The sequence below is a fragment of the Amblyomma americanum genome, chromosome 5 (genome assembly GCF_052857255.1).
Source record: "Amblyomma americanum isolate KBUSLIRL-KWMA chromosome 5, ASM5285725v1, whole genome shotgun sequence".
In the NCBI taxonomy this organism is placed as follows: domain Eukaryota; kingdom Metazoa; phylum Arthropoda; class Arachnida; order Ixodida; family Ixodidae; genus Amblyomma; species Amblyomma americanum.
Genome location: NC_135501.1, coordinates 13,299,169 through 13,307,417, shown reverse-complemented (window position 1 = coordinate 13,307,417; position 8,249 = coordinate 13,299,169). Strand labels below are relative to the sequence as shown.

At 51.3% G+C, this 8,249-nt stretch overlaps 1 pseudogene; it reads left to right on the top strand.

The window, feature by feature from the left end:
* The first annotated feature begins 2,025 nt into the window (after positions 1-2,025).
* Positions 2,026-7,928, top strand: LOC144133710 (uncharacterized; annotated as a pseudogene).
* Positions 7,929-8,249: the final 321 nt, after the last annotated feature.

The following is an 8,249-nucleotide window of genomic DNA, read 5'->3' as shown; positions in this document are numbered from 1 at the left end:
ACTGCGGAGCACTCCAGATCCCGATTCTTTTGGACCACCTGTGCCACCTTAACGAAAACCAAAATGGTGACAGTTGACCATTTTGACACATTTTTGTTTCAGAAACGAGTCTGCCATTGCCTGACATCAAACAAGCGCCGCCCTGTTCCAAAATGGCGTCCATGCCTTCACTCCATCGCAGACACTTTTGCGCGAGGGGACGAGCTGGCTGCCTCGTGTTGGGTGGAAAAGGCATGCTTGGGCTCCGGCTCCCGCTCCTTAAGGCGCATGTTTAGATGGACCCATATTGTGTCCGGCGCGTTGTAACGGGGCACCGAGGCTGGTGCAGTGGGTGGGGAAGCCGCACCTCACGGCGCCCCAACAATCCGTGAGACGGCGCGGTGCCGCTTGGAGCGCCACCAGTGTGATGCTGCGCTTGGACGGGACCAAAATAGACGGTGCAGGTGAACGACCGCCGCTGGCCGCCACACAGGCGGCACGCCGGTGCCTCCCCCCCCGACACAGGATAGAAGCAACACCCACCTTGCGCGCCTGTGTCTTTCACCCGGGGCAGAGCAAATGCAGTCCCAGCGCTGTAAAAAAAGAGAAAGAGAAACTTTTTACAAGCGAACGCAGTTCGAAACGAATGTTTCCGAAATATTCCGACTTCTCTCCAGCGTCCTGCACGGAAACAGCGGCGACAGCCCAGACGCAGCAAGTTCGGCTACATAGAGGTTTCAAGATATATACGCATAGACTAGTCACATTTCCAGGACACGTCTTCCAGAACGGTACGCAATTTTTTAGAGCGAAGAACGTAATAATACGATAGCTCTGAGAGTCCCGTTCAGCGAAAAAAAAAAAAACGGACGCCGTCTGTGATCAAATTCCCATTGTTCGACAGGTTGGGACATAGAATGCATTGACGTGCCTAGTATACTGGCGTGTAGATGGTAATGTTAGGCTTACTATATACTGTGTAATTCCGCGTATAATGAGGCCTACTAATGAAGCACTAGTAAAAGGAACAGCTGTTAATGATTCGTACTGAGGCGTCTACATAGGGCAGGTAGTGAACACAGTTCCGTATTAAGAGAGTGAAATAACTATATATAGAAGAATGACAATGAAATGCAGCTCATTTGGCAGGCTCTCTCAGATCATGAATGGCAGTTTACCAATATTCCTCAAAATAAAAGTATTTAAAAGTATCTTACCGGTACTCACTTATGGGGCAGAAATGTGCAGGCAAACAAAACGCTTTCAGCATTAATTGAAGACAACGCAGCGAACTGTAGAAACATACCCAACAATTCTGGACAAAGGCATTTCTGATCGAGAAAATGTTTATCAGCGCAATTTTTTCAAATTGTAAGATTTCACTCTAACAATCAATGTATCCGCACATCGTCCGTCGGCTGGCTTGCATTTTTTTCGATTAACGATTTTTCTGCCGTAAAACCTTCCTCTTTGGTTTTGTGTAGTACAGCGATAAAAACACTCTAAAAGAAATGTTTTTGCAGCATGTCGGAAGAATGAACCATTACCTTCAATATTTCTATACCAGTACGTAAGTTTCTCGATATTCCAGTTTTTTTCCTAGGAAGTTGTTATGGAATATGATAGGTGTAACGTTGAAGGAAAGGAAGAGGGCAGACGCTAGCACTTCGAGCCTTCAACTTGGCACCCCTCGAGCTCCGTGGCGGCGCCGTGGCTGGTCACACGGTTGGTCACGTGGTTGGTCACGTGGTGCGGAGCAGCTGTTGCGGACGGCGGGGTGACGCGCCAGCGAAACCGAGTGGGGGGACGAGTGGAGATGGCGAGAGAGTGAATCCACGCCCAGGAACGAGATGAAGAAGGAACGCCCGGCGAAACGCAGCAGCGAAAGACTGACTGCAGTTCCAATGAGGGAGTTCCACTCGGCCAGGTGTAGCTCTCGCGTCACTTCAGGTTTAACCAGAGCTGAACCTCAGCCAATTTTTTTTTGTTGCCTTAGGCAACAGCGGTGGTTGGTGGCTGAGAGCAGTCCTGTGAACTCAAAGCACCATGAATGCCGCACCTGAGCGCAGCCAAGCGCCGGTTGTACCGCAAGTGCCGCCTAGGAATTTGAAGCCCCCATTACTTGTGCTTGAAAATGCAGGAGCTCCAGTAACAACGCCGACAGTAATGAATGAAGAAGAAGAATTGAAGAACTTGCAGCCCCCGCTGCAGGACAGCTGCAGGTAAGATGAGCACACATCTGTCTACGTGCTCAGTCAACCAGAGGATAAAGAATGTGACGAGGCACCGTTTGTACTAGTCACAGACAAGAAGAAACGGGCCGAAAGAATTCATATAGTGATTCGCCTGTCAGAGTACACATTCGCATTCCTCTGCACCATTTGGTGGGAATCCATCTTTGGGTCAGCGTGAAGTTTGGGACGTACCAACGTAGACAGACACATTTAAACAACGAAAATAGAGCAGCTCTGTGTTCCGTGTTTAAATGTGTCTGTCTACGATGGGGCTTGTCAGAGGAGGGCCGAAGCTTTTGGCAGCTGAATCGGCAGAGTCTCATCGCAATTCGTGAGTCGCCAAAGAGAAGTAACATCATTCAGAGGGATCAAAGACGGGAGTGTTGCTTCCTTGAAAGCTGCTAAGCGTCAGATATTGCAGTCTCATATCGAAGGCAGATGGGTAGTACCCTTCACACCTGACACATACAGGAGAAACGCGGGAAAATACGTAATGTAACTCTTCGTTACAGTGATGGGCAGCTCGTCGAGTTTTTTAGAGACGCTGCAGTGAAGTCAGCTCGACGGCATACAGGTCTCCAGCGCCAAGAGAATGGAACCGGTGAGTCTTGCCCCCTCTACTCCGTGATTATCACGTTCAGCGAAGTGCGCCCTATGCCGGAAAATATTCGCTTGGGATTGACAAGTTATGCCGTTCAACAGTACTTATGCATTGCTCTTCGATGCTTCAACTGTCAGCGCCCAGACCATTGTGTCAATTGTCACTCGTGTCTATGCTCAAAATCTGGGACTCAAATTTGTTAATATGTGCAGACATTAACGCACACAATTTAGTTCAGTTTAGTTTATGGGGGTTTAACGTCCCAAAGCGACTAAGGCTATGAGTGACGACGTAGTGAAGGGTTCCGGAAATTTCGACCACCTGGGGCTCTTTAACGTGCACTGACATCTCACAGCACACGGGCCTCTAGAATTTCGCCTCCATCGAAATTCGACCACCGCGGCCGGGATCGAACCCGCGTCTTTCGGGTCAGCAGCCGAGAGCCATAACCACTCAGCCACCGCGGCGGCTAACGCACACTATTCCGCTTGGGCTAGTGATCACAGCGACACCCGCGGAAGGATTGCTGAGCGTGCTGCAGATAATTGTAACTTATATGTGCTTAACCACGGGTGAACGACCCTTCTGCGTGGCTTCCGATATTCCAGTTATATATATTTAACTCTTTGTGCTTCAGACATTGCAATTTACTAGTATCTCTTAAGAGAGAAGTATACAACACTTGTATCTTACTGGCACTCACCTACGGGGCATAAACGAGAAGGCTAACAAGAAGGGTTCCGCTTACATTACGGACTACGGCACGGGTTATGGAAAAAAAATAGGTGTGACGTTAAGAGACCGGAAGTGGAAGAGGGTTGAGTGGGTGAGGGAACAAACGCAAATTACTGACATCCTATGTGAAATCAAAAGAAAAATATGGGCTTGGGCAGACAATGTAAGGAGAAGGCAAGGTAATCGCTGGTCCTTGAGGGGAATGGAGTGGATTCAAAGAGAAGGCAAGCGTAGCAAGGGGCGGTAGAAGGTTAGGTGGGCGGATGAGATTGGGAACTTTGCAGGCATAGGGTAGGCGCACCTGGCAACGGACAGGAATAATCGGAGAGACATGGGAGAGGCCTTTGCCCTGCAGTGGCTGCAGCCAGGGTGATGATGATGATGATGAGTTACAGATAATTTTTATATAAAGCTGAAGGGAAAATTGCAGATCCTAGCCTGATGCAAAAAGTTCTGAAGGGCAATGTACTGAGCCCTTTTCTTTTCAACTGCTTTATGACGGAATGACCCCGAAGGCTTCCACCTGGTTTGCAGTGTTCTCTGTACATTTATTATGTCGGCATTTGAACTTCTGGCCCAGCTGCGAGATTCATCCAACCAATGTTCCGAAAGGCCTACACTTTTTTTCATAATTTTTTTAAAAAAAGACGGATGATGTTTTCACTTGCGAAAACATCAATGCTGCTGTAAGGCCGCGCTTCATCAACGCGCATATCTTTTTTATTCCTTTAGCTTGTGGTTACTGCGGGCCTCCGGTCTACGCCCCACCCGCCTACCCCCGCAAGCAGTGGCAAAGGCGCAGGAAGCACTGGCTGCTTGACAGCACCACTGTGACGGCCGAGGACACCTGGCGCCAAGAAAGCATGCGAGGCGCGAACAACGAGCACGTGGGGCCGCTTGATCTCAGGCAGCATTCCCACGGCGGCAGAATGCGAACCACCCCGCATTCCGCGATGAGCTCCTTTTTTCTTCTTTTTTCTGGCATTCTCGATGGCACCGAAGCGTTGCGGTTCTCCGCCGTCTGACATTCCTGCGGCGAGCCAGTGGGTCAGTGGTCCCGCCAATTAGCTAAAAAAAACGCTTCATCCTTTGAGAGGCGACGCGCGGGTGCGGCAGGGAAAGGGAAAGCATCAAGCGCTAAGGCCGAGAACTCCCCTCGGGGAGAGGGTTTTCGAGATGTTTTCTGTATATGTTTCTTTTTCTTTATAGCCAAGCCCCGGGATCGAAGTTGGGTCCAACCTTCAGGGGCTGTGGCTACCTCCATTGGTCATTGAAGCTTAGGGCGGGCCTCGATATATGACCGCCCTAATTTCTTTGTTTCCAAAAGCTTTAAGACTGCATGCAAAATCATTGGAGGGCAGTCTTGTCTAGTTGAGCTAGGGGCTCCGTGCAGTGGCACGTAATTCTACAACCCTAGACTCTAACCTCGCGTCGATGAGTAAGGGCTTGTAGAGAGTTTTTCTCTGTGTGAGAATTGTCTTCGTCAGTTACAGCTTGACCGTCTGTGTGACTCAACTTGTAACGCAGTTTACCCTTGTACATACTGTAAATATATTATCTCTTTGACCTTCATCTGCACATCTCCCTTCATCACCGCCGAACAACAGCGTTTGGAAGGGTCTGCACCCTTCCGAAGAACCCAACGGACCATCAAAAAAATTACTGGCGCAGTTGACAGGATCGGCAACCGTCAGCCCCGAGCTGACACCACTCGCAGGCCCAGCAGTGTCCAGGCACTCGGCAACACCCAGCACGTGGTAGCCACCCAGGAGGACCAGAAGGAATCGATCTCCGGCACCAGCCAAGCTGAAAAGGTACCCCGGCTCGCCGACCCCAAGGCGGCGTGCCCCCTTCGGCTCCGGTCGAGTTTGGAGAAGAAACGGCACCTACTACTGAGCGGGATTCCTTACGTCTTTTTGAGGTGGTTATGGCTCAAGCGTAAACGGGTGTATGGTGCAGACGCAGAGCATGATGGCGAGCTCAGCTGACAGAGGGACAGAGGACAGTGCATCGGACCAGAATGTATATGAGGAGGACGACCTGTCAAGTGATATTTCGCAGGAAGACGCGATGTCGGCAGGGGCAGCATTAGATGGGGCGACGAAGGAGCCGGTAGCGGAAACGCGACGGAAAATAACTCCAGGGACAAGGTCTGATGCCGTAGAGATCCGCCGCATGGAACTAGATTTTCAGCTAGAAAAGTTTAAGATCGAATCTCGCGAACGCATCGCGTTGGGGAAACTTGGCATAGGAACGATAGGTGGCAGACAGACTCCCTTAATGCTGGTACCTGACGAGCAACGGCGAACGGGCCTCGACCCAGTATCCCAATGTGCCAAGGCCCTAAAGGGGCTCTAGTTACCATGTGACGCGGATGTACCGCTGTGGTTTGACGAGGTAGAAAGATTATTCACAACGTACGATGTGCCAGAAAACAGCCGCGTACATTTGATAATGCCAGCGCTGACTGAGCGTGTGCGGTACTTGCTTCGTGGACTCAAGGACGATGAGTGCGGTGACTGCGACTTAGTGAAGAAAGCCGTTTTAAACGAGCTAAAACTCACCCCCGCTGAGTACCTAGACCGGTTCGAGCACGCCGCAAAGCGCCAGGAGGAAACATGGGCGCAATTTGCCTCTCGCGTAAAAACTTACTTCCAGTACTACCTGCGCTCGAGGGATGCAGACAGCAAGGAAGACTTGGTGGCTCTCGTCGTGGCCGATAGGATGAAAGCGAGACTAGCACCGAGGGCTTAGAATACGTGCGCCTCCGCGAGGGAGAGAAATGGGTGAAACCGGACGAGATGTCACGGATGCTGCAGACATTCGAGCAGGCTAAGGGAAAGGGGCGTGCGGTGCGAAAAACGGTCACACACTCTGAGAAAGAAAAGACTCCTACGCAACCTGCGACCAGCGACAACAGACGACACGTGCAGTGTTTCGTGTGCCGCGCAGTAGGCCATCGCGTGCTCACGAGCCGCTCACAATGCGCAGAAAACCGATAAGCGTGCCCGGACACAGAGAGTAGCGGTAGACAGCGTAGAGACAGCCGAAACCCTAGCATCAGTCCACCCGCACAGGACTTTGGTAGCAGAAATAAATGCCCCAGGGTCGTCCGACCAAGCACGGCAATCAAAGCTACAGCAGGTTCAGATCGAATGTGCCGGAGTGCCGGCAACTGCAATCATAGACACCGGCAGCGAGATTACTGTAGTCAGAGAAAGCCTCGTGCCCAGCGTATCCCAGGAGCCTTCGGGCAAGATTAAGCTTGTTTCCGCCTTTGGCGAAACAATCGATGCAGAACTAGTTACCCTCGCGGCCAGTCTGAAGCGGTGCCCCACAATTGTAGCGCGACCGGAGACCGTACATATCGTCTGTGCACTTACAGGCAAGCTCGCGGAGGGTGTAGACTGCTTGCTATCGCGGGAGGACTGGGAGCTGCTAGCGCAGACCGACAGCCGCGGCGGGGCGCTTACCCAGAGCAAGAGCCACGTTGCGGCTGACACAGCTAGCGTGTCCTTCTCCGTGGCCGAGTTGAGCTACGAGCTGACCCCAACGACGGGCGAGGTCCACGCGGACCAATCCCAGGCGGACGATCAGGAAAACGATGAGTCGAGCGAAGGATCGGGCGAGCAGCATAAAGCGCGCCGCGACGAGTACCCGATTGAAGACCAGTGCTCAATGCGTGACGACGAGGACGCGTCCTCAAAGCAGCGAGAGAAGTTCCGTTCGGCCCAGCTGTCTGATGAAAGCCTTATGGCGCGTTCACACTTGGACATTCGGCGGCGAGAGGAAGCCGAATCCGCGGCCGCCGAAATGCTGTCTCGTTCACACTTGCAAGAGTGGCAGATCGGGCTAGTTGGTAATTTTCCATAATGCGATACACCTCGTTCACACTTCCCGGTGCCCCGCCGCGGTGGCTCAGTGGTTTGGGCGCTCGACTACTGATCCGGAGTTCCCGAGTTCGAACCCGACCGCGGCGGCTGCTTTTTTATGGAGGAAAAACGCTAAGGCGCCCGTGTGCTGTGCGATGTCAGTGCACGTTAAAGATCCCCAAGTGGTCGAAATTATTCCGGTGCCCTCCACTACGGCACCTATTCTTCCTTTCTTCTTTCACTCCCTCCTTTACCCCCAGACTTCTTTCATGCGCACAGAAAGACGACACAAAAAGACAAGGTAGACAGGAAGGAGCGCAAGCTTTCAACTGTTTTATTCCAGGAAAAGTACATGGCATTTATACCAAAAAGAATGGATAGTTATCAGAGCCACGTGCCGGCCAGAACCCGGGAAAAGCACACAGAAGGCACCGGTGACTCACCTCATATGTAATTTATCTAAAAAAGCAAAATCTTTTTCATATATTGTCACAGATGGTGCACTGATACATGAACTACCGCTTATTCTTATATGGTATGCTTCAGCCAATTCTCGCGCAAGCGTGTCAGTACTCCTGCACAAGATGCTGGTGCCTTGGAGCGTTGCATCACAGTTTTTTTGCTTTCTGTTTTATGTCGTTATCTTTTCCACCCTCACTGATGTGCGCCGGCAGGTTCGAACCGGTACCGCTCTTCAAAGACAAACTATGTTCCCTTAGCCGCTCATTGACACATCGGCCCGACTGCCCAAAGTACAGCTTCCCACACTTCAGCGGAATTCTGTACACTACCCCTTTTTCACACTTCACAAACTTATTAACATGTTTG